The following is a 26,538-nucleotide window of genomic DNA, read 5'->3' as shown; positions in this document are numbered from 1 at the left end:
GACAAATGTAGGGGGTGAACATGGTCACTGCTCGTCTTTGGTGGACAGTTCAAGGGGGGGCACAGGGTTTCACAGGGGGGCCCCGGCCCCCCCTAGTCCCCAGTCTAGCAACGCCACAAAAAGGCTGTCTTTTTGATGTGCTGCTAGAATGCAGTCAACCATAAAAAAACAGATGTGGCAAATTAGAGCCTAGACACAATAAAGTGGGTTGCCAAGGAGCACACTAAATGGTACAGTTGGATGGATTTATTATGCACCTACACTAAAGTGTTTGCAAATAGGGCCGGGAGTCCTGTAAGACTCAGGGCAATCAGGCAGCCAGTCCGTAGACGGAGAAAGGTCAGGTTAACAGGGTAGAGGGGAGGAGAAAAGATTGGTCGAGGAGTTTCCGGAACCTGAGGCCCTGCTCAAGGCAGCAGGAGACAGGGAGGCCATTCCAGAGGTGAGAAAAGGGAGAATACCTGTGAGGTACAGCTCGAAGTGGGCCTTCTTGGCAAGGTCTGATGTGTGGAGTGGAACATCACTCCGGGTTTTTTTTTTTTGCATCACAAGAGGGTGATGGCCCAAAGAGGTCAGCCAGAGTGAGGGGAAAGCAGGGTTCCCAACGAGAAGGACCTCAGTCTTGCAGACTTTGAGGCAGAGATGAGGCAGAGATAGAGATGCACCATGGCTGAATAGCAGATACAGTCAGGAATCAGTGCGGGGTGTTGGGGGGAAGTAAGGGTAGCATACAATGTATGAAGGGGACACCCCTGCAGCCTAGAATACTGAACTAGGGTAGTGGGGATACACCGCCTCCCCCCAAGATACAACCTTTTGTACCAGGCCGAACGCACACTAACTGCATTCAGTCTCCCCCCGCAATAAATATTTAGGCGGCAAACCCATCAAGACTACATCCTTGGCACACCAGAAACCGGGCTCACGTGTGCTAATGAGGGGCATAGCTTGAGGGGAGGATTTCCTGGATGGCCAGGTGCAATGTGGAAGGCCAGGTGCAATGGGGTCTGGTGTTAGGCTGTGCTAGGGCAGCTGTTGTGCATTTTACATGCAAGAGACTGGTGGGACAGGAAGGTATACAGTGCCTTTGGTAAGAACCACACACAATTGTGTCATGCCATGACCCTTGAAGTATGGACCTGCGTCAGGATCAGCATAATCTATGACTAACCATTGCTAAGACCTTTGACTGCACTGACAGAGAGAGTGGGGGTAGGGTGGGTGGTTGCCTGTAGAGAGAGTGGGGGTTGTAGAGAGAGTTGGGTAGGGTGGGTGTGGAGAGAGTGGGTTAGGGTGGGTGGATGAGTGTAGAGAGAGTGGGGGTAGGGTGGGTGGGTGTATAGAGAGTGGGGGTAGGGTGGGTGGGGGTAGAGAGAGTGGGGTTAGGGTGTGTGGGTTTTCGTAAGGAGGGTGAGTGGATGTAGGGTGGGTGGGGGTAGAGAGGGAGTGTGAGGGTTGGGTGGATTTTCGTAGAGAGTGTGAGTGGGGGTAGGGTGGGTGGGTGGGGGTAGAGTGAGTGAGTGAGTGGGGGTAGGGTGTGTGGGTGGTGGTAGAGTGAGTGAGTGGGGGTAGAGTGTGTGGGTGGAGGTAGAGAGAGTGAGTGGGGGTATGGTGGATGGGGGTAGCAAGGAGGGGTGGTAGAGTGGGTGGTTGGGGGTGGAGAGCGTGGAGGTAGTGTGGGTGAGTGGGGGTAGAGTGGGCCATGGGGTGGAGAGATTGGGGATAGGGTGGGGGTAAATAGAGTGGGGTTAGGGTCAGTAAGTGGGGGTAGAGGGAGTAGAGTTGGGTGGGGTAGAGAAAGTTGGTTAGATGTGGGGGTAGGGTGGGTGAGGTTATAGTGAGTGGGGGTATGGTGGGTTGGGGTAGAGAGCATGGGGGTAGGGTGGGTGGGTTTCAGTAGAGAGCATGGGGTAGGGTGGATGCATGGGTGGAGGTAGAGAGAGTGGGGGTAGGGTGGGTGGGGATAAACAGTGTGGGTGTAGGCTGGGTGTGTGGGGGTAGAAAGAATGGGATAGGGTTGGAAGGGGTAGAGAGCGTAAGGAGGGGTAGGGTGGGTGGTGGAGAGAGAATAATAATAATAATAATAATAATAATAATAATAATAATAATAATAATAATAATAATAATAATAATAATAATATGAATGGTGGTGGGGTAGTGTGGGTGGGGGTAGATAGAGTGGGGGTGGGTGGGTATTTGAGGGTAGAGAGAGTGGGGGTAGGGTGGGTGAATGGGGTAAAGATGCTGATGGTAGGGTGGGTTGGTGCAGAGAGACTAGGTGTAGGATGGGTGGGGGTAGAAAGAGTGGGAGTAGGGTGGATGGGTGGGGTAGAGAGGGTGAGTGGGGGTAGGGTGGGTGGAGGTAGAGAGGGTGAGTGGGAGTTGGGTGGGTTTTCATATCGAGGGTGCGTGGGGGTAGGGTGGGTGTTGGTAGAGAGGGTTAGTGGGGGTAGGTTTGGTGGAGTTAGAGAGGGTGAGTGGGGGATGGGTGGGTTTTCATAGAGAGGGTGAGCGGGGGTAGGGTAGTGTGGGGTAGAGAGGGTGAGTGGCGGTAGAGTGGGTGAGTGGGTGGTGGTCCCGATGGTGAGTGGGGGTAGGGAGGGTGCAGGTAGAGTGGATGGGTGGGGGTAGAGAGCATGGGTGGGGGTACAGAGAATTGGGGTAGGGTGGGTGTGGGTAGAGAGCATGGGGTAGGGTGGGCAAGTAGGGGTAGAGAGGTTGGGGGGTATGGTGGGTGGAGGTAGAGAGAGTGGGGGTTTGGTGGGGGTAGGGTGAGTTGTAGAGAGAGTGGGTGTAGGATGCGTGCGAGGGGGTAGAGAGAGTGGGGTGGTGTACTGGAGAGAGAATGGGAGTGGTGTATTGTGGGTGTGGGTAGAGAGAGTGGGGGTAGGGTGGGTGAGGGTAGAGAGGGTGAGGGTAAGGTGGGTGGGGGTAGATAGAGTGGGGGTAGGGTGTGTGGGTGTCGGGTGAGGTGAAGAGTTGGGGTGGGGTAGGGTGGGGGTAGAGAGACTGGGGATAGGGTGGGTGAGGGGATATATAGAGTGGTGGTAGAGAGAGTAGGAGTAGGGTGGGTGGGGGTAGAGATAATGGGGTAGAGAGAGTTGTGGAAGGCTGGGTGTGGTCAAGAGAGTGGGGGTAGGTTGGGTGTGCCAAATAAAGAGAGCGGGGGTAGTTTGGGCAGGGTAGAGAGAGTGGGGAGACAGTGATGGTATAAAGTGTTATTTCAGGCTTGGACTTTTGCAGGATTCCACATAAAAAACATCTAAACTGCAGGTTAATCACATTCATAGACAACATGACTTTTGAATGTTTTGCAGGTAATAACTTATCATTTATACAGCAGGAAGAGGTGTGTGGCATCTGCAAGGATTCGTGTCTGCAATGGTAGTGAGCAGCCTCTTAACAAAAATCAAAGAGATAGTGTGTAACTGTACTTCACTGTGCCTTGAAGAGCGCCACTGTGGCTAGGTGTTGATCTGGTCATTTATAGGAAACATCTCTGGAGTGATACAGCTTGCAGGGTGAGCTGGAGCCCTTCAATTTTCCAGTAAATTAAAGCGATGGCCTTGGAAACGACTTGATGGAACATGCTACCCTCCTCTTGAAGGCAAGAGAAAATTGGGCTGACAAAAAATAAGCACAACTCCTTCATTAGAACTGCATCGATTTGCCCACATTCCTCTGCGGTGGCAGGAGAGGGGGGTACGTTCTGGCTCTGGCCACCGCAAGCGTGAACACTGAAGCACCGGCTCAATGCAGAAACTTGCGAAATGCAAAATCAAAGTCCTGGAGACGAGGAAGCACGGGCGGCTTTAATGAGGTGTTGTTTTAATGCAGAACCCACTTTCTACTTCACTTTGAAAACCAGTCCTCAAGGAGTCAGGTAACACAGAGATCAACTCCCAGTGCAACATGGCTACTGTGGCTCTGAGCAATAAGAGGAATGTGGTTTTAAATCCAGAAAATGTAAACAAACAAAAAAAGCACACATTGCAGCATGCCTGCTCCTACGAGATGGAATAATTCTGCTTTCAACACAACTTCACAGCTATGCAAAAAACAACAAAGGCAACTTGCCTGCCTCGTAAATCAGAGTCTTCCCTGGCTGCCTCAGTCTCCGTCTGTCAACAGATCACTCTGCTTGGTCTTTAAATATAGTCCGACAGGAGTTCATATGAGAAGAAGCACTGGTGCATACAAATGAAAATCTAATGTGCATCTAGTTAAGTGCAGTCATTTTGCTTCTACTTTGGTAGCACACACAGCTCCCTGGCAACAGCAGCAGGCCTGCAGACGTAAGCGGAAGGGCCAAGGCCCGGTTGGTGCTTCAGCCATTTCATAGCCAAGCATCAGCAAGTTGCCATGCCAATGCCATACACTGCTCCCAAGCTCCCCTTTCTCCTTTTTAGTTTTGGCTATTAGGTGGCAGTGAAAGCTCTACCTATAAAGGCAAAACTATTGTCATTAAAATAAGAGCTCTAACATGAGAGCTTCAAATAGGGGCTTTGGATGCAGGTTTGTAATGCTTTTCAATGCAGGTTGACATATGAGGATGGATATTATATAGTTTGGCTTTGCATCCCACCCATTTAACGGCCATCGCCAAGTGAAATATATAGGATTTGCCTCCCATTCCTGCCCATTTTCCCTCCAACCACACCTCTTTTTGGACTCTTTGGCTGATTTTCTACTGTGTGGTGAATTTGTCCGCCATTTTTCCTTCCAAAATGGTGGCCGCCATGTTTTATTGTTATTAAAGATTATGTGACTTGATTGATGCTTTAAAACATATTTACTGCGGCTTTCAAGTTATGTCACACATTTTACTTTATTTTTTATTAAAATTAAACAAGGTAGTGTTATAGTATGTTTTGGTTTAAAATGCCCCTGATAATGTACATCTAGTGATTTGTGTAGTGTAGTGTTTTTAATGTAAGCAGCACATGATTGAACATGCAGTGATTGATGTCAGTATGATGTGGGTGGCTCTCCATTGCATGTGTGTTTACTCAAGGCAGCCATTTCCTTTCACCACCGACAATAAGTGATTTATTTGTATTGCTTTCACCGCAACTCTGCCGGACAGAAACATTGCTCTAAAGGCAGTTGGCTCAAAAATCTGTCTCTATGATTGGAGGTCGGTTCGTGCGGGCTGGAAGATGCCTTCATGTCGTGCAAGTGCATGGAGAGCTGTGCATGGAGAACCGTGTGTGTGACCTGCAGGTTTCATTTTCATTTAGCCCTTGGAAAATGAAGAGCTGAGCCTTTTCTGTGTTCCCTTTTAAGGGAATACCTCAGTCCAAGCATAACCATTCTTGCGAGAGTTCATCTCCTATGAGCGCCACTGAACATTACCATCGTAGCGGTTTCTTGGACAATGGGCAGCTGGGCAATAGCTGTATGACCACGGAAGCATTCTGATCGTCAGCCCTTGCACAGCTGAATGTTAAGCTGCCCAAATATATTACATGTTCATGTTCAACATTATTTAATTTCAAACTGCGGATTAAAAGTATTTATGTTAATATGTAAAAAGTAAAACAGGAAGCTGGACAGAATCTTTCAGAAACTTAAAATGTGTAAAGTGTTGCGGTTGCACCACTATTTTAGCAACTGTAAGCTGAAACAATACTGTACACTTGCGTTGTCCATCAGTACAGCTTTTACCAGGTTAGAGTTTATAAATGATATGCACCTTGTGTTACACTGTGGCAACCTGTTAGCCTTGTTGTTGTCCATTAAAGAAGTCTTGTTTGTGTGGGTGGGTCATTTGCCCGCAGGTTACGGTGATGGTAGAGGACGTACCTCTGTGTTGTATTTTATTGGCTAAATTTGACGTCTGTAGGGGGGGAACCAACTGACATTTTAGTATTCTGATAACAGTTGGGTGAATTCATTAAAAAGTCGACCAAGGTCTGTAATAAAGATTTTGCAACAGTGTGGGGAACTGTTGCAACGGAACACCAGGACAAAAATGCTTCCTGTGAAAGCCTACCTGTTTAGCATCAATGCCTTTTTATCGACGGGAAACATTTACTCGGTAGCAAATACCCTACCCACCTACAACACAACACTGGCCAACTGTTTTTGTAAAACTGTGTAAATTGTCACTTTTGATCGATGTGTTGAGCTTTACTTGGTAAGTAAGCACACACCATGAAGCTTCTACGTTCATTTATTAGTTCTTCCTGCATTTGCTCACCTACTCTGTGAACTAGCGTAATGCTACATGAAGTGAGCCTAACTACCTGGGCTGATGATTTCACGCCGATTATGGGACAACTTGCTGTTAAGCGCCTCATAGTCTGGTGGGCTTTCAGACAGAATGGCACAACCTGGGAAGCCCGTGCAAGTCACCTGCCTTTAGTCATTGCTTGACCCAGGCTTGTTGTCTTTGCTCAATGATTCCTTGTAGAGTAGACAGTCTACCTTCTTGGAGCTAAACCTGGCTGCACACCCCTTGTATGTGAGCTGGAATGGAATGCCCCCCAGGACTCCAGTCTGACATGTGGGGCCTCGGATGGCTTAAGTGATGCACAATTATCTGCCTTACTTCCATCGTCATCTGCTACTGGCGCTCTTTCAACCATCTGTTTTTGAAATGGCTGACGTCCCCAGTCATGCAGTTGGACCCTTGCTTCACTGCATTGATAGAAGTGAACCAAAAAAGTAGTGGAACTCTGACTCCAGCGGAGGACAGAGTAGGAAGGAAGGGAGCCACGTGCAACACATGTTTCAAGGGTTGCAGGCATGCTGGTTGACAGCCAATTGAGTTGAAATAGATTTCAGTTCCGCTGTAACTGATATCCGGTGGTAAAGTGGAGAATTGTGCTTTAAATTCATAAAGAACAGTTCCGGAAATGTGAAAATGGTTGCAAAAAGTAGTGGTGCTGTTAACAGCAAAAAATAAAAGTAGTGGAGCACCGCTCTTGACCGTTCCCGCTCACTTCCACTGGTGTTTCACTGTGACCATTGTTCCTTTCCAGAATGCTACAGCTACTGTCTGGGGTTTAAACGCATGGCCAACTTTCTTTGTCACTTGAAAATCCTTCCGACTGCATGATCACGACCTTGTATAAACACTGGCTTCACCTTGCGTCTCATTTCTTTGCGTTCATGTATTTGGGTATAGCATCTCCGGATGCCTTGTTTGTCCATGGATGGGTTGTTTTGGAATCATCCTTTTTTTGGGGTCATCTTACAGTGGTTTTTGTTCCAATGCAAATTATCTCTGCTTGGCGGTTTTGTATGGACAGCTCTGTGTGGCTTCAGGGTGTTTATGCCCCATTCTCTTTTCTTACTTCACGGGATGATTACTCCCTTTTCGTTTTTGGTGACTTTTTGTGTCACTTGCTCCACAAAATGTCAAAGCCATAGTTACAGAAGAGAGAGAGAGCGGGGTAGGGGGGTTCTGAACTCAGAATATCTAGTTGGCATAGCAACCAACAATGCCACAGCATGAAAATTTCAACTCACTAAAGTTTCATTTTTCGAACTTCACTGCTGTTCTACCCAGTGAGGAGTTCCGTAACAATATTTGCTCCAATCAGCATCTTTGTAAGAAGCAAGTCAGTGCTGGGCTTTTCATTTCCCAGCTGCTTAGTGATATGTAAGGTTGTCATATTGAGCTTATTTGGGCTGTTTCACTGACAATTGGGCTCTTTCTGCTACTTTTGACTATCTGTTTTAGTCCTCTCAAGGCTGCCTCCCTACCCCCACTGACCTTACTCTCTTTAACCCCACCAGCCCCAACCCCTCCCTCTCTAACCCCAGCCACCCACATTACGTGTGTTTGTTGGGTTTGTTTGGGCTACTTTCCACGAGTCCTGCCAGCCTGCTATGCTCCTCATGGTTTCTGCCACCAGACACAACACCAACCAACTTCCGGCAACAACCCATCCCACCCCACTCGTTCTACACCCCCATTCTCTCTACCCATACCCAACCTCCCTACCCCTGCTTTCCCTATCCCTGCTCTCTCTACATCACCCACCCACCCTACCCAATTTCTCTCTACCATGATCCACCCACCCTATCCCCGCTCTCTTTACCCTCACCCAACCCCCACTAACCCACCCCACCCTCTCGACATACCTCTACTCTCTCTGCATACCCACACGCTACCCCCACTCTCTCTACATACCTCCACCCTACCCCCACCCTTTATATGTCACACTCTCTACCCCAACCAACCACCCTTCCCCAATCTCTCTGCCCCACCCACACTCTCTCTATTACCCCAATCTCTCTACCCCCACCCATCCCACTCTTTCTCACTCTACCCCACCACACTGCCTGTACTCTTTCTACCCAAATACACCCACCCTACCCTTACACTCTCTACCCCTTCCTACCCTACCCCCACTCGCTCTACCCCACCCACCCTGCCTCACTCTCTCTGCTCCCACCCAGCCTCCCTACCCCCACTCTCTCTTACAGCATCTACCCTCTCTACCCCCACAGACCCTACCCTCACTCACTCTACCCCCACACACCCTACTCCCACTCTCTCTACCCCACCTACCCAACCCCCACTCTCTCAATCCCCACACTCTCTACCCCACCCACCCTACCTCACTCTCTCTACCCTCACCTACCATCTCTCTACCCCCACTGACCCTACACCACTCGCTCTACCCCACCCAACCCCTACTATCTCTACCCCCACACACCCTATCCCACTCTCTCTACCACCACCCACCCTACCCCACTCTCTCTACCACCACCCAGCCACACTACCCCCAATCTATCCTCACCTACCCTCTCTCTACCCCCGACTCACCCTAACCCACTCTCTATACCCTCACGCACCCTAACCCCACCACCCTACCCCACCCACCCTACCTCACTCTCTCTACCCCCACCTAGCCACCCTACCCCCACTCTCTCTACCCCATCCCCGACCACACTCTCTACTCCAACTACCCACCCAATCCCCACTCTCTCTAGCCGCACACACTCCACACCCTCTACTTCCATCCACTCTACCCCCTTTCTACCACCACCCACCCTACCCCATCTCTCTGTATCCAACCCTACACACCTCTCTTTACCCCCACCCACCATACCCCCTGTCTCTACCCCACCCATGCACCCTAACCCCCTCTAGTCCCACCTACACTACCCCCTGTGTTCCATCACCCACCCAACCTATCTACCCCCTTTCATCCCTCCTCTCACACTCTCAGTTTATTTCTTACCCTCCCACTCCTACCTCCTCTTGCGCATCATAGATGGCACCTTCTCTCAATGGTTTCATCCCTTGCTCTATTCCCCATCTCATTGTCTTGCACACCTGCATCCCTTCTCACATCCACCTTTGAAACTTTGCTCTCTCCTCCTTGCACCCTGGTGCCTATAATGCAAAATGCAAAGAACAGCAGTAAATGCCAAAACTATTGGCTTTGCCAATGGTTGTTTTTTTACATTTACAGTGCCAATGGTTTAAGGATTAGGTGGCTTACGCCACCAAAGTGCCAAAACCAAAAATACCACTCCATACTGGATTGGTCAACTTCTCGAATGCGTTCAACGGTATAGCTAGAGAGAGGTTGCGAGTAAAATTGAACGTATCAATCACTAAGGCTTATTAGAACAAATACTGGTGGTCTTTCGATTGAGGCCAACGCAGTGTCAGAGGGCTATGAAGGCTGGTGTAAGCCTTCTGCACAGCATTCCATGATTTCTCATTGGTTGTTTCTCATTTGACTCTTCCTGTTTTCAACAGAACATGTGGGGAATGTTAACAAGCACCATAGCCCTTCTGCCTTGGACCTTAGTAAATGATATATGCCCTCGCCTGCATTCTGCCTATAACCAGGGGTGGACCGGCCTATAGGGAACTCTGGAGATTTCCCGGTAGGCCTCTGCACCCTGGGCCTCTTTTGTGTGGTGACCTGTTTTATTTCAAAATTTTCCCATAGGAAAAGGGTTGGTCCTGCTGGAAATGAGTAATATGGGGCCACTTTGAAAATTATATCCAAGGCCTCTTTTGGTTCCAAGTCCACCCCTGCCTATAACTTGTGAGCAGCGCCTATAATGGCAGTCATCGTCCTTGGAGGCAGGGTGCAATGCTATGTAATTTCTCTCCATGCAGAAACTTGGGTGAGGACTGGAAGGGGAATTTGGCATTCCTTGTATTTAAGCCATTCATAGTTGATCGCACCGTATAATTTAGCAAAGTTAAAAGGTTCCCTGCTAAGCTGGACACCGTCCATGTGGGCCACCTTCCTTCCACCGATGGTGTCACTCTCTTGGTTTCTACTCTATTTGGTTATTTAAACATTGATTGTAAAAAGTAATGTTTTAGATACCTATAAAAAACAATTATCTTCTCTTCTGGAGTAAAAACATAGGAGCGTGGCTTATTGATGGTTATTTGCATGAAAAGGAGCAATTCTTTACAAACCGGAGACATTTGTTAGGTTCAAAACTGAACCTGGCATTAAGTTCTAAGGTCATAATTGATGAGCAAAAGAAAAGCTGTACTCTAGGTCTTCGCTTTTTGGACCAGAGCCTGGGTGTAAGTAGCATATTACTAGCAATTAAGACAAAGCAACGTAGAACCTCACAGGTGATTGGTTATGATGTATCCTGCATTTCACACCTTGAAAACATACATGCACAAAGAGCTCAGGTAATGTCCGATCCGCAACCTAGACTGATGTTGTAATCAAGCAATACCACTTTATATAAGACACAACAGGCACCTTTTCAAACGTTCTCACACGGTCAGGGGATGACCCAAATATATTAATATGTCAAGGAGATCATTACACCAAATAACATTTTTCTGATCTTGTGTTAGGTGTGCACCCCACAATACTGGTACCTTCAGTCTTGAAAAAATAGACCCGGTACTTGTTGTTTCTGTTATAAAAAGTTTTTTTAGTTTTTAATCATTAATTCACAAGCATAAAAACACTTATAAAAGTGTTTGGTATGAGTCAGACCCAACCTCACACAGCATGGTATAAAAAACAATACAAATCACAAATTATACATCCATATACCCACATACAAAGATAAACCAGGAGACAAAGGGGCCAGTAACCACCCATATACATCAGTCAGATAAGCTCCTGGTTTAGGAACCTTGTGAGAACCCACAAGTTTGACCTTGGATTGCATCTGAGCAACTAAGAACTGAAACATGTCGGGAGTTTTGTGCACCTGAGTCATTACACTCAGGGTGTTTTTGGAAAATTGTTAAATCCATTTATTGTCTGTTTTTGTAATTCGTTTTATCTTTGTATGTGGGTATATGGATGTCATATCACTTACATACACACGTGGTAATATGACTTTATTCTAAGAATATGCATGTGCATTATGACTCTCTTCTCATGATGGTGTACACTTGGAAATAATATCGTTTTGTTGAGAGGGGGACATTACTAATTAACATGCACAAACTAGGGTTGCATTAAGACACACATTTCCATGAACAAACATGCACAGTGTGACCAACAAACAATTGGAATGTATGACTGTTGAAAAGCTGATTAGTGGGTGGTGCCAGTGCCCAAGTATTAATAGGTTAGGCCTCCCTGTGCCCTAAGGGGAGGGGCAAAGGAAGAACCTGTAATGCAATGGGCCGAGGTGTTATGCCAGGGCATGTGGGTATAACCAGGGCTGCGGGACGTGACAGCCACATTGCAAGTCTGTTGGGGTGATGGTGCCATAAACCTCCTGCCATGTTGCATGGTGAGAATAGAGGGAGAAGCTGTTCCCACCATACATTATTATAATATTACAAGGTACAGCCATCATAATGCAGGAACCAGTACATTGACAGCTAAGAACAGGCAAGATGATTATGCAATAGGCTTGCGAAAGAGCCAAAACTCTCTAGCCAAATCTAAGAAAATATTATTTGCAGCCTCCAGAATATATATGGGCAGAACCTTCTAATTAGAAGTCTTGGGTGAACTTGCATAAAAGAAACCCTCGAATATACACTGGTATTCCCATGGAATATGCAGGTTAGTGGCGTGTTTTCTTGTTTCTTTAAAACCCTCCCAGACCAGCACCCGCCTTTTCCAGCAGGAAGTGTCAGGGTGACGGATTCTATTCTTTGTTTTCATTATTTAAACCTTCCCCTACACTATTATAGTGTACAGGGACGTGGTTTGGGGGTCGCCAGGGGTCGCAACTGCGACACCTGAGGCTTCCCTTGCTACCTCTATGGTCTCCCTTGCTACCCCTAAAAAAATGAATTAAAAAAAATTAAACCTTTTTTTCTTTTTTTTTTACATTGACAGTTCTGGGGTGTGGCCAGTGCCATGTGGCTCTTTGTTTACGGAGTGGCTGGAATTTATGTTTAAGCCTCTTAAAAAAAACAGGTGGTTCCACAAGTGTTACACTTTGAGCAGTGACCCTAAATAAGAAAGAATAGGAATAAGAAATAATTTGTCTTTCTGGAATTCTATACAATAATTGCTAGACTCATTAAAGGGGTGAACGGTCATGTTCTATCGCTTCCCATGATGTCACTTTGGCGTGGGGTCACATGACATCAGTTCCTATGATGTCACCAGAGGTCAAGGGTCATGTGAAGTCACTTCCCCCACATCTGGCATTTTGGTGAAATGACATTCTTGACACTATCGCTGTCAAGTTTCACTAGTTCCATTCGTGACACCTGGAGCCAGGTCTGATTTTTGTTTCCAATTGCAAACTGGGACTTGTAGTTTCGTTATTCACATTGTAAGGATGGGCCGATTAAGTCCCAGCATGCAGTGGGGAACTGGCTCTAGGAGTCACGCATGAAAGTGGGCAACTTGGCAGCTATGTCAGAACTTGTTTGGACGAATCACCAGAAATGTATGAGAGTGCATTCACTTTCAGTCGAAAACATTCGATCTCAGGATAATTCATACGCAAAATATACTGTTTGCGTGGCTGGCACTGGAACAGTTAAAAAATCTGGGGATAGTAATATCACTAGCAATGGAAACCGAGACATGGCCAGGAGCAGACAGGGCGGCGACACATTTCTGGCAGGTGGACGTTCACGAGCTTCCGAAATGAGGACAGAGTTTAATTGGTGCATAGGTTTCCTCTGATTGGACCTACGGTGAGCACTGAGTTCAGAGGAACATGTTGTTCAGACAGCACGCCGTAAAAAAGGCTACAAAAAATGTTAAGCCTTTTAATGACGGGAGGTTGCTCCGCCACAAACAATTGTGTAATATGGGACAGGCGTTGCTGTCCGCCTAATATAGCTGGACTGGAGCTGGCAGGCTGCTGTAGAATCATGCTCTATGAATGGTCTTTTTCGTGTGACATGTAAAGCCAAAAGATGGGGTACATGGAAAATGAATCCCCTGATGTATGCAGGTGCATATCAACCGATCTTAAGGGTACAATATCAGATCACAATTATGTTCAAGTATTTATTGTGCTGAAGAGGGGTGGGGAAGGGGCAGTGTGATAAAGCCAACCAACATATTTCTGTAAAACTGACGAATATTCCAAAGAGTATAACAAGTCGCCTGTTATCTGTTATCGTCCTCCTTCTGTCACTCTGTTGAAGGCAGGGGCGTTGCTAGGGGGGGCTAGGGGGGCTATAGCCCCTGATCTTTTGGTTGTAGCCCCGGATAGAATCTCAGGAGCTACAGCCAAAAGACTAGCTAGCCCCCAGTCCCAACAGTTCCAACATCAGTTTAGCCCCGGGTCTTTTCCAGACCTAGCAACTCCCCTGGTTGAAGGCAAGGCTCTTCATGGTGGCAATAACGAAGCATGCAAATTGGCCTCATGGTGCTGTGGAGCACACCAGAAAACAAAAGACTGTGTTCAAGAAATGATCACCGCCCCACTCAATTTCAGAAGAAATGGATTCCTTCACCCTAAAACAAAACACAGAGGAGCTGCCCACTTTGCTCCATCGCGGTATTTGGCAACGGGGAGCCGTTGAGGTGTAAGCGGCTCCCCGCCACCAAATTTTGGCAATTTGCATGGCAGAGTGCTAACATGTAGGGCAAAAGGCAGCGTAAACGTGTGTGAGGGCATGGAAGACAGTGTTTAATTGTAATTGTAAATGCTGCCTGCCATCCAAGCATGATAAAATGCATTGACGCATTTGCATGCACAAGTGTGCGCCTCCTTTTGCCCTGCACATTTGCACTCCACTGTGCAAATGACCCACATGTGGTGGCGGGGAGCCGCCTGCATGTATATCTACACCTAACAGCTCCCCATCGCCAACTACAGCGCTGCCGCCAAATGAGCTCCATAAAGTGTCTTTTGGGGGAATTGTAAAGAGCACAGCGAAACCCATGACTGCTAACATTTATTTGCTTTATAAGGTGCCAAACTGTGAAACAAGTCACTTCTTGGTGCCACACGGACAAAGTGAGGGACCTATCTTTGCTGTCAGACCAGACAAGCGTGACGGATCAAGGAAGGGGTACAAGTGCTGGGTCCCCGCGTCCCCGCGTCCTCTCCATGATACTTTGATTGTTTCTGAATGGGTGAAATTCATTCCTGGAAACCTACGTAGGTAACAGGTCTCCAGACTGCAGTACACCTATTCGCAGAAACAATTGTTAATACCATCTGCCATACACACGCATGAACAGGCGGAAAGGCAAAAATGCAAAAAATTGTGAGACACTTAATGGATTCCAGCATCTCCACTTACATGAGCATTTAGGGAAGGGTGCGATGCGTATTGATTTGCCGCATGGAACAGCTGGGGGAGGCAGACTGTACTCCCCCACCAGCTCTGTGTGTAACATCCTTGATTATGGCACGGAATGTAATTGACTGGCAGAGACCTTGTTTTAACAAGTAAATTATGATCTGCTTGCATGAAATTGACCCCATATGTATCACATGATGCTTTGTGAAATGTGTTTCCTGCACTAGAGTGGGAAGCAGAGCATAATGTTCAGCTCGTTGCTCTTCTTTTCTAACTTTGGTGCTCTCATTAAACTTTCAGGGCTGTAAATTAGAAAAGGTTTGACACTCTTTTCGGATTTGGTGTATTTTCATCAACCTTTTCATGCCTAAAATGAATGCAGGCAAACAATGTTTTGTGCTTGGGGATTTCCATAGAGGCTATAAAATGTACTGTTTGGCCCCTTATATCTCAGTCGATAGTCGTGATATTAGGCACAGACTTAGGCCCTGGGCAGAAATATAGAATGCTGCAGACATTTAGAAAACCGGATCAGACAAGTTCAAGATATTGGGCCTCATTACGACCCTGGCGGTAGGGGGTTAACAGGGCCGGTAGAGCTGCCGGCCCCGTTAGCCCCCTGCCACCTCATTATGAGGAGTCCTTAGCGGGTCCCGCGAGCAGACCAGGATGCAAACAATGGGCACGTCATTAACGGGCCCGTTGTTTACATCCTCCCCATTCCCATTGGGCCCTATGAGGGCTCAATGGGAATGGGGATGTACCGGGTCAGGGTTCGCTGAATGGGGAAATACCGGCCCCTCCAAGGTCAGAATGGCCCGGTATTTCCCTATTCAGGGAACCGGGACCCGGTCCCCGGTACCCGGTATCGGGGTAACCCTGCCGCAAATAGCAGCATGGCTACGTCAATGGTCGCAGTGAGGCCCATTGACTTTTTAAGGTCCAACAAATTAACCAAAATATCCATAAATGCAGAGTGGGCCATTGGGAGAAAAGAAAATGAAAAGTATACAGTGAAATTAAATATATTCCGCAAAATGCAGACGGTGATCGGCCGCACCAAGCATGCAGCAGGGTCCTAATACATGGCTAGTGGGGTTGGAGTGACACAAGGAAGGGATACATATTCCACTACACACACACATAAAGCACGTGCGCACACACATACACACACACACCTCTATTTAGTCATGCACGCTACAGTCAGAGGGACAAAACAAAATGAAAAATATTCCCTAAAACACCCGAAAACATCCACGCCCCCTGTACACACACACACAAACTCTGATGAATTGACTTCTGCCGTGCAGTAGTACAAGGATGAGTAGAGGATAAAACGCCATCTCAGCCCTCACACTTCTACAAACCAAGAGCCAACACAATCATAGAGGTAAAACAGGCACAGTCCAGAGATAGACCTCCTTCTCCTTTTGTGGTAATGTGGGCCAGGGGAAGGCTATACTCCTAAGAGGGGTGTGACTGTGGTTCAGTAGCAAACCAAACATCGAAGAATTACAGTCCAAAATAAAGGAATGTCCAATCAAGGTTCTATAAAAATATATGCACTTTAATTAAACACACCATGTACAATGATAACTAGCTAGAAAAACACTACACAAAACCCACCCCTGAGGAAAGAGCACAGAATAAGCAATGATAGTAGATACAGCAAGCTGGGTAGTGAATCAGGGGTGAAAGGCAAGCACAAGCAATAATGTTCTTGAAAAAGGATATGTACTTGTGAGCAAAAAGGTTTCAAAGGGACCTAATCAGTCTCTAGGATCCAAAAATGGACCAATGGGGCAGCTACCAGTCAATAGACCTTCTGTGCAGTTCTTGGGGGTTCGGCAGTGCCAAAGCAGACTTCTTTGCACCGTGCGAAGATCGGGAGAGAGCAAAAGGCAGCAACAGAGGGTCCTGATGGTACAAATGTGTTGAACAGTTCTTGAAACATTCTCCAAGCAGTTCAACGGCAAAACACACTAGGATCCCGGCTGTCTTCTCTTTCAGGGTGCTGTGAGTCCCAATCTAGGAGCTAAGGGACAAGATGAGGTGTTTTATTGTTCCCCCAAACACAGAGAAGGCTGGCAGACAACTGCAGGGGTCATTATCCTTAAAAACAGTGAAGTGTTGGGTACCCCTGTGGCTGACAGAGAGGCAGTCTTGCTCCAGCAGCAGGTCACTTCTTAGATTGCTGTGAACCCCCTCCAGGGACTCAGAGGCAATATGGGTCCTTGTTCACGGGCGTCCAAACACGGGCGAGGCTGGCATACAACTGTAGGGGTCTTTCAACATCGTGAGATCCTGGGTACCGCTGTGGCTGGCAGAGAGGCAGGTCTTGTTTGTCAACAGTAGGTTCACCCCAATGGTCCCTGGGGATGTTTAGGGGACAGTGCGCGCCTCTGCCTTGGAGCACCTACCATCACCTCACAACTAGAGGATTCTGGAAGGGACTGCTCTCCCAGCAGGGTCCAATGAAATCTTCATTCAGGATTGGAGTTCAAAGGATGATTCAAGATGATTCTAAAAAGTGTTGGGAGACCCCTTTTTTATACGCAAAAGATTCCAGGTGATTGGACTCGAGCAGGCCTGCTTTAGGTGTCCAATCCCTGCTCTTGAAGTGAGTGGACTTTTCCCTTCTGATGTCACGCCTGAAGTGTTTTGCCAGAGGAAGGGAAAATGACAGGAAAGAGAAAGAGAGGCAAAGAGATTCAAGATGGTGGAAGTCTCCTTACCTTGAACAGAGTTCACCTGAGTACTCTAACCCTACCCCCTACCCTTCTTTCTAAGAACAAAGACCTTTAGAAATGCAGCCTTCTGGAGACCTGGCTCTGTGTGAATGCATGTGCCCTTTGATTACTGTTTCCAGGCTAGCATCCCGTGGACTGGCTGTGAGAAGGGTGTTACCTGCCCTTTCAAAGGAACAATGAGAGGCAATCCCACCAGGCTACATTCCTGCCAATAGGCCAGAGGCTCGCATATCTGTGAGAATACACATAACCCTTCCACAGCTGAACTGGACCCACAGGGCTAACACATGTGCAATATCGATTTAATCTGGCTGCGATAACTCAGGTATGGCTTATTTTTACATTTTAGTGTGCCACCAGGATAGGGGCTTCAGAGTTATGCAGTTTTGGGACCACAGCTGTATATCATAAATGCAGCCCCTGCGCCGATGAGACTTGGATGTCACTGCAGCTGTCAAGAGGGCACCTGTGACCGAATCAGGATATTGATGCATCAGGGCACACGTACACATTATGCTTTTGGCATGGAGCTTATGAAAGGGGAATCTGATTAGCAGATTTCCCTTTCTGAGATGGAATTACCCACACCATTTTATTATTTAATCCAAATCTAAAATGCCAGAGCGTTCACACCATTGCCAGATGGCAATTCATCACAGATAAATATATACCAGTATCCTTCTGTGGGGAACTGCCCAGGCTCAGTGTATCCTCTGCATGTTAAGTTGATCAAGAATCTCCCAGGCAGGAGACTAATGGCGCAGCAGAGGGATGCAGACATGAGTTGAGCTGCTCCATGTCTTCCCTGCAATCACCCTGAAAGAGGGAACTCTGCCCTTCGATTTAGCCTTACCTTTTGAGCGCTGGTCTGTGGGTGGGAGCCCTGCATCTGGATAGCAGTTTGGAGGGGCCAGTTGGGGCCCAGTTCTTTGAACCGACCCGGGCCCAGGGTCTGGTGGCCGCAGCCGAGTCAATTGGCTGTGAGGGCCGACCAGAGAGCATCCACAGGGACTGAGGGGTGGGCGGCAGTGTGTGAGAGGTCAACTGGTCCTGAGGGCAGTGAAGCCTTGGGATACCCTCAATGTGAACACCAGTTTTTCCCTCACTTGCCATTTCATAGAGTTGCCTTCTCACTCCGGCCAAGACTGATTGTTGCAGGATCGCTGGTGCTTGACGCGGTCATTGTGCTGAGTGTGTCACCATCACCAGGGACAAAGGTGCAAAAATAGTCTGCAGAATGAAATAGAGGCTGATGCTCTGCCGCTCACCCCTTGGGCCTCATCTCCGGTGGTGGGGCTGCTTCTGAGACCACTGAGGGCCCATCGAAATTCCCCACCACAATGGATTCATTGAAATCTATCCAAGAGTCCAGGTCCTCTATGGAAATCAAGATAGACACCATGGGCATCGACATGGGACTTCTCCACCAAGACTTACATGAGGTCTCAGCCTACCATGGGGAGGAGGTGACGACAGTGTCCCGGGTGGAATATGCTGTCAGCACAATTAAAAACACAATTGGCATTGCACCAGCTCAGACTCCTGGGAAATACAGTGGAAGAGGCAAAAGGAAGATCCTGACGCAATAATGTCCGGGAGGTCAGCCTTCCGGAGATAGTGGAGGAACCACTGGAGGAGCTGCTCCTGGAATCATGGTTTAAGGGGCTGGTTGACTGGGCCGGACTTTCTAAACTCTTTTCCATTGAACCTGGTTGGCCCTACTGGACTTTCTCAACTCTTCTCCATTGAACGAGGACACAAGGTCCCATGCAAGTGGCCAAGGCCGGTGGATCACCGTGAAATGTACGAATCCGAAATGACCAAGGGAGAAAAAAACGAAAGTTATTTTTTTTAAAATAACTTTCGCTTTTGTCTCCCACTGGCATTTTGGACCACCCGCCCCCCGACCCTCTTACTTACCTTCAAGCAGCACACAGCAAAGTGTGCTGCCGCCTCTGCAATCCCCCTGCAACAGCAATTCAATTCACGAACATGGAAGTAGATGCCAGCCATTTCTTATGGTGGCGTCTATATTTTTATGAGCATATGTGCTAAAATAACCATGATAAGTGTTATTGCTTCGAATGGCATTTTGGTGCAACCAATCTAGGTATGACGTAATGGGGCATGGCATGTTTAACTGTAATATGTTTATTACGTGTCTAGACTGGTCTACATTGTGCAGCCAGTTGGACATGTTTTCATTTTGTCATGGCATTTTTAAAAGCAAAGCTTTCAATTAAGTTAAAGCATGCATGATCCTGTGCACTACAAAACAATTGCAAACGCTCTGCCTTGGATACGGCTGTTGCCGGAAGGACGGCAACCTTATTAGTCATTGCATTTGCAATTTAACTTAAATTCAGGAACTGTTCCTTATTTAATCTGCAGTATTGATTACACATTTGGACAACGATCTAAGCCTTTGAAAAAGAACTTTGCTCGAAACACGTGTCAGGCTGTGGAATGAAATTAAAATTATAACCAACTGGTTGTTATATTCATTGTTAATTGGCGCAGTTCACTGTTATACTCATATCGCTCTGCCTTTTTAGCCAATGTTTCTCAGAAAGTGTGCTGTATAATGCATTAAAACACATAGTTAGACCTTTCTCGTAGTGCAGTGTGCCTCTGCAGCAGCATGATCATCATGTGTATTGCGCAAGCGTGGTAGTCTAGGCTGGCCTGGAGTGTGGCGCTACCCGTGAGTTGCTGGCGAGATACGAGGGGCCCTAAGCATGACTCGCAGGGGGAGCCCCAAATTTTGGCTACGCGACTGACCCACATCACAGCAAATAGTTTAGGTTACGAGGGCAGAGACAAAGGCGACTGGACGAGAGGAGATAGTAACCATAGCTGCCCCCTTGCCCCTACGTAAATAGACTTTCGCTAAGAGGTGGTGGGTGCAGGGTATTCGACTTGGGGGAGACGTTCTAGCTAAAGGGCAACACAAGAACATTTCAGGAAATACAGGCACCTTTTCAACTATTGCTGTGTGACAGATACCGATAGATCCAATTCAGATACGCTATGGATACACACCTACACAGTGCATATGACTGCCCTAACCAAACTCCCTTAGAGGACAACCTTAATACTGAATTGATCCCCAGACGGGCCATCTCTACTCTATACTCAATAGTCCTGAACTTCACTTCACACACTCTTTCGAATCTCATATTATTGTGGGCGGTGGCTGTCGGTCCTATTGACGAAGACGATTGCCAAGAGGCATTAATGTCACCTCGAAGATTGCTCTATCAACCCAGTCTTGATGGATCCAGCTCAAAGTCCTTCACCAGGTGTACTATACCCGTGAACTATTGTTTAAATGGGGCCCTACCAATGGCCCAGACTGGTGACGCTGTTGTAATACAAAAGGCACCTATTACCACATGATCTAGCAATGTCCGATAATCAGGACATTCTGGCTTGCAATTCAAAGACCAACGTCACTTTCACATCCTATCTCAGATGATCCAAAACGCACTCTACTGGGGGTAGTGGAGTCATGAACTATGCCAGGTAAAAACAACTTTTCATATCTAATGCTATGATCACAGCTGAAAGGAATGTGCCTATGACATGGGGGATTAAAGACCCACCAACACTTTCCAAGTGGGTATGACATGATATGATATGGCAATTTATAACAGGCCTATACACAAGTGTTTCCATGTCGGTCGAGCAACGAGTGTACAGGTCACGAGGGTGCCCCTATAAATTTGCCAAAGTTTGGGATAAATCGGGGGAGCAACGATAACTCATACTGAATGGAAAGGCCAAATGGGCCACGTACAGGAATTGTTACTCACATGTCTTGAAAAGCTATTGTTTTCGCTACTGTTCTTCGAAATATAATTGTTTTAAAATCAGTGTTGTTATTATATAAACATGTTATAAAAATCAATATACAAAATTTATAATAAAAAAAGAATCTACCATGCAGGTTGATGGGCTCTGAAACCTGGTATGCGGTCAGTGCGCATTAGGGTTCGAGTACAATCCACGCAGCCATATTAGCTGTGGTCGAGAAGCCAAGGCACAACGCTTCAGAGCGACTGTGCGGTGACAAAAAATTAGTAAAACAATACATTCATTATGTTGAATAAAATGAATGTCCAAACAATATAGGTTACTTAACTATAATGTCGTGAGTTGAAGTCTTTGGACGGGCAGGGGCGGGACAAGGGTGTGCGGAGGGAAGTGACGCGGGGAACTGGAAGGGGGAGTTACATGTATGCTGGCAAGGAATAAAGACGTAGAGATTACTTGCTCTGCTCGGCCTGATTATTTCCGCGCAGCAAGGTGCGCAAGGGCGGCCACTGATAACCGGAGGTCCCAGTTATAACAGTGAGGGCCGATCCGACATTAAATACTTTATCTACTGTTGGACAGTGCAAAAGGCAAACAAACATTGGTAGGCAAGAAAGGTACTTTTACAAGTCTCAGTGGGGGTAGGTGCGTTCTCTGATACATTAATAGTTAATGGTGGATAGGTAACGAGCATCAGATGCAAGACCTGTTTCAGGTAGACCGCGGGTGGGTGAGTAGGACATAAAATGGGTTTGGGAGGGGAATGTGCACTTTTGGGATTAATCCGTATCTCCCACAGTCCAGGCTTGGTCGCGACTCTCACTCTCTGGAATTTCATGCACTCCGACAGATTTCCAGAAGAATACATGAAAACCAGCAAGCTGCACAGGCCTGAAGACGATGGAGCGGGGCTACGGCAAAACATGTTACCCCAGACTCAACACTCACGCTTTAACGAGCAGGCTTCAGAAAATTCTGCAGCACTGCCTCGTCTTCTGTAAGTAGTCTGCTGGATGATGTGTCAACAGACACTTCCAGTAGACCTGACATATGCAACTGAATACAGAAACAGAAAAAGCATCAGATACTTGATGTAACTGTCTAAATTGGTATATATGTCATGTAATGTAGAGACATTTTTTTCTTAAGGTGAGTAGAGTGACCAATTAAAACTGCAGACACCAACTTCCATTATTCTCCCAAAAGGGTTTCTTACTGAATCACAAGAAAATCTGTTTCAAATTTAAAATTCTGGACATACTTATGTTTGCATATTTTTTTTAAAATGTTTTAAATGATTTAGTTTATACATAAACTTTTCATTTCATGAACATTTCTTTCAACGTTTCAAATATCCATAGTTCTCTAAAAACCATACTCAAAACTTTTAACAATCTGTGGGTTAGAAACTGTAGGCTCAGTTTGTTACTAGTTTCATGATCCTTTCCAAAAATGTTATGATTAGAAATATCATCTTTTTGTCTTGTCCCAAAAGTATTTGTGCCCATCGCTCTTCTGTGCTGAGTGTTTCATTTCTGATACTAAAGTATGATCTGCATAGAGCTCTTTCGTCCTGTAGTTTTGGGCATACCATAACAATGTGCTGGAGTGTTTCGATGATTCCTTCACATTTACAGAACCTACGTTCTTGAGTCTCATGGTCTTGCTGTTTGATTATAGTCAATCTTTTTCTGGTAGGAAGTAAATTGAGTCGGAAGTTCATATAAAGAGATTGTATTCTTGTATCTGGGAAAATCTTCAGATACGCTGGTAATTGTCTGATGGCTCTTACTTCTATGTCGCAAGTCAGATTTCCTTCATATGTAGCTTTCACAGCGATAGTCTTGATCCAGTCATTCAACATCCGTTTTTTCTTTTTAGTTTGTGGACAATGTATCAGCATACTTCTTCTTGTTCAAGGAGTTTCATCATCCCTTGGTTCCAGTCATGTAACATTTGTGCACAGGTCACATTGTTTGTATTTCTCAGTATTTCAATTGCTGGGATCCTTTCATTAGAGATTATCTTGCGGTATAGGCTACATTTTTTCCATACCACCATCAACTTTATCGATTGAATTGCCAATTCGAAGTGTATTTGAACAATAGAATGGCTCGGTGGTAGATTCATTATTTTCCTCCAGAATATGGCCTCTGGTTTTGACCAGATCATTGGCTGCCGTTTTATCAGAGCTTCACATCAATACACAAGTGCTGGGATCACTTTGCTCTTATAGAAGGTTAAAATTGGAACAAAGGAGAATTTGCCAAATTGTTTGTGTAACTGAACACCTTGTCTGGCTAAAAGTTTTCTTTTGGAGCAGCGTAGCCCATTCTGATTCATCTTTAGATTGGTTAATCGTAATCCCCAATATTTAAACGACTGCACTGTGTTTATCGTATGTCCGTTGATCTTTAGCTTTGGAGTCCGATTTTTTGGTTTGGGCTTTCTTATAGCTATGATATTGGTTTTGTCAATGTTTATTTTTAGCTCCTGTCTAGCGATGTATTTTTCCAGCATGACCATGATGACTTGTAGACCTTGTGGTGTTTTATCTAGCAGTATGATATCATCAGCGTACATCATCAGAGATAGTGGTGTTGAATTTACTTTTGGTGGATTTGTTGCTGATGATATCATTTCTTGTTCGATCTCTGCTGAGAACATATTGAAAAGTGTGCCTGCCAAGGGGCATCCTTGCTTGAGGCCGTTTGATATCTCTATGTCTGGTGTTTGTATCCCATCTTTGGTCAGTCTCACTCGTATTTTGGTATCCGTGTAGAGTAGTTTGATGGACTGTAGGATATGTGCTGGGCATTTCCACTTTTCAAGCTTGTTCCATAGGAGCTGACGATTTATAGTGTCAAAAGCTAGATGAAGGTCCACGAATTCCCTCCACACTGTTGTCTTTTTCAACATAGATTCTTGTTTAACCAAATTTAGAAGGAAGAGGTTAACATTTGTACTGACTTGTGGGACAAAGCCTGTTTTTCTCTTTGTAAAATTATTTTCTTCTATGGCCCATGCAGTTAAATCTCGTAACAATATGGTAGCAAAAACATTTTCCGAGAGGATCTAATAAGGCTATTGGCCTGTAATTTGCCGGATTTTCTTTGGCTCCTTGGTTGTAGATCGGGATTAGAGTCGCCGATCTCCATGTTGATGGTATTTTGATATGTTAATTTATTATGGTTAAGAATTTAACCATAATAGTTGGCCACGCCTCTGGGGGTTTCTTAATATCTTAATTTTATTTTTTACACTGCTTCATTTGACAGGCCGTCGGGCCCAGGTGCTAAGCTTGGTAATCATTTGTATGATGTCCTCTTATAACCTGGAGATATACCATTTAGTTGTACTTAGTTGAATGTCATCCACTGCATTAGGCCTGTTGCCATATAGTTCAGAGAAATACTCTATCCAATGTTTTTCTATCACATTTTGTACAAGATGGTGCTGTATCATATACGGTGCGTTCAAAAGGGACCAACGGTCACGGGTATTTCGGTTCTTGAGGCATTGCAGCATAAGTGCTGCATCATTCTGTAATATGGTACTTTGATGCGTCTTTATCCAGTTCCGATATCTATTTTTCTATTTTTTTTAGTTTTTATTGCTTGTTGATTTATTGCATTATTATTTTTCTGTAGAAACCTACATGTTCTCTTTTTTTCTCCTTAATTTGTGGGTTGTACTAATGTTTATGAGGGTGCTTAAGGATCGCCCCTATGTTCTTTCCTCTCTGGTAAGGGGCTAGTAACCATTCATAATTTAGCTTCTCCATGGAGGTTTTCTCAGAGTGCTGAAGGTCTTGTACCAAGACATCCATCTGGCATGGGGTTATTCTTAATCTCGTTTGCTGCGTATTAAGTTCCAAAGATGGTAAAGTTTGCTTATGTCTGGTCGTTCCTTGTCTCATCCAATTCAGGGTTAGCATATGATGGTCACTATAGGGGGTTTGAATAATTTCCATCGTTCTTTGTGTTTTCTGTATGTTTGGAGATGTGAAAATGTAATCCAATAGAGCCTCTGATGAGCGCTGCGTCCATGTTGGAATCATTTCTTTTTCTTGTTGATTGTGGTATTGAGGTTTCTCATCTCCATTTCTTTGATCCACAATTTTTCTTTGCCCGTTGGAAGATTTTGGTCTTTGGGATTGCCATTTTGAGCCATTAGGTGGATGTTTAAATCCTCACATATCTCCACACCAATCTTGGTGTATTTTTCAATTATCCGATCCAGCTCTGCCATCACTTTATCAATGAAGGTCAACTCATTGATCGCTGCTGAATTTCAATATAAATTAAATGCAACTAGAGTGGGCATGTCTCTAGGCTGCTTCGTTGAGGCAAGGGGTCCATCTTCTCTTTGTATTCATGTATATTTTATCCATTGGTTCACATTTCTTGATTCAATTGGGACCCAAGGCAAGCCTATCTTTATCAGCATCAGTTGGCCTAAGGTGGGTCTTCCTCTTTTGGTGTACATGGGCTGGATTAATAAAGACAATGGACCCATCACAAACTGGAGGCTGTGACATCCACGTCTCCTGTAGGCATATTATATGGCTGCCTACTAGGTTTGAGTGTGTCTGCTGAAATAGGTGTTCAAAGCCTCTTGTGTTGCATGAGACCAATTTAATCTCGGGTTGTTTTGCCACTGTTTATTGTTATTGGTATCGGGTAGTGAATTTTGTCCCCATATTCCTCTCCTAGTAGTTGCCTCCTTCCGTTTTCGAGCTAGAGCTCTGTTTCCTTTCAATTCGCTCTTTTGTAGATATATATGAATCCTCAGTATCTGTATAGTCTGTGTAAATACTTCTTTCTGTTGATTCACGATAGAAGATCCTCTGCTTTCTGATGTTATCTGCATCCGAGTTTACATGTGTTTTTATTAATGTTTCTGATCCCTTTGTACACCTGAATCCTATGCATTCAAATTGGTTAGCAATTTTTAGGATTTCTAGCATTGTGCTCTTGATCTTTAATTCGATTTCTGCTATGTTAAGGGCTTCATCATCTATAAATTTAACCAGTTTAATATCTTGCGTTCTTATGTGTTTTAATTCTTGAAACGCTCCTAGTAATCGTAGAGTATTGGTTCGATTTAAGATCACCAGGGATTTTGCTCCTCTTTTTGCATCTCATAAACACTTGTTTTTGGGTGTCTGTGATCTGGCTGCTGTGGTTGCACGACTCCTTGCTTCATCGGTTGCATCTTTACCTGATTATGTGTATTTTGCGGTAAAACAAGGTTCCTTAGAAAGGCACGTGAACCCTTATTCTGCTTCGTTGTTTTTTTCCCGTTGTTCTTTGTCTTTATCAGCGG

The sequence above is a fragment of the Ambystoma mexicanum genome, chromosome 7q (genome assembly GCF_040938575.1).
Source record: "Ambystoma mexicanum isolate Mex_15411 chromosome 7q, UKY_AmexF1_1, whole genome shotgun sequence".
In the NCBI taxonomy this organism is placed as follows: domain Eukaryota; kingdom Metazoa; phylum Chordata; class Amphibia; order Caudata; family Ambystomatidae; genus Ambystoma; species Ambystoma mexicanum.
This window is presented reverse-complemented; position numbering follows the sequence as displayed.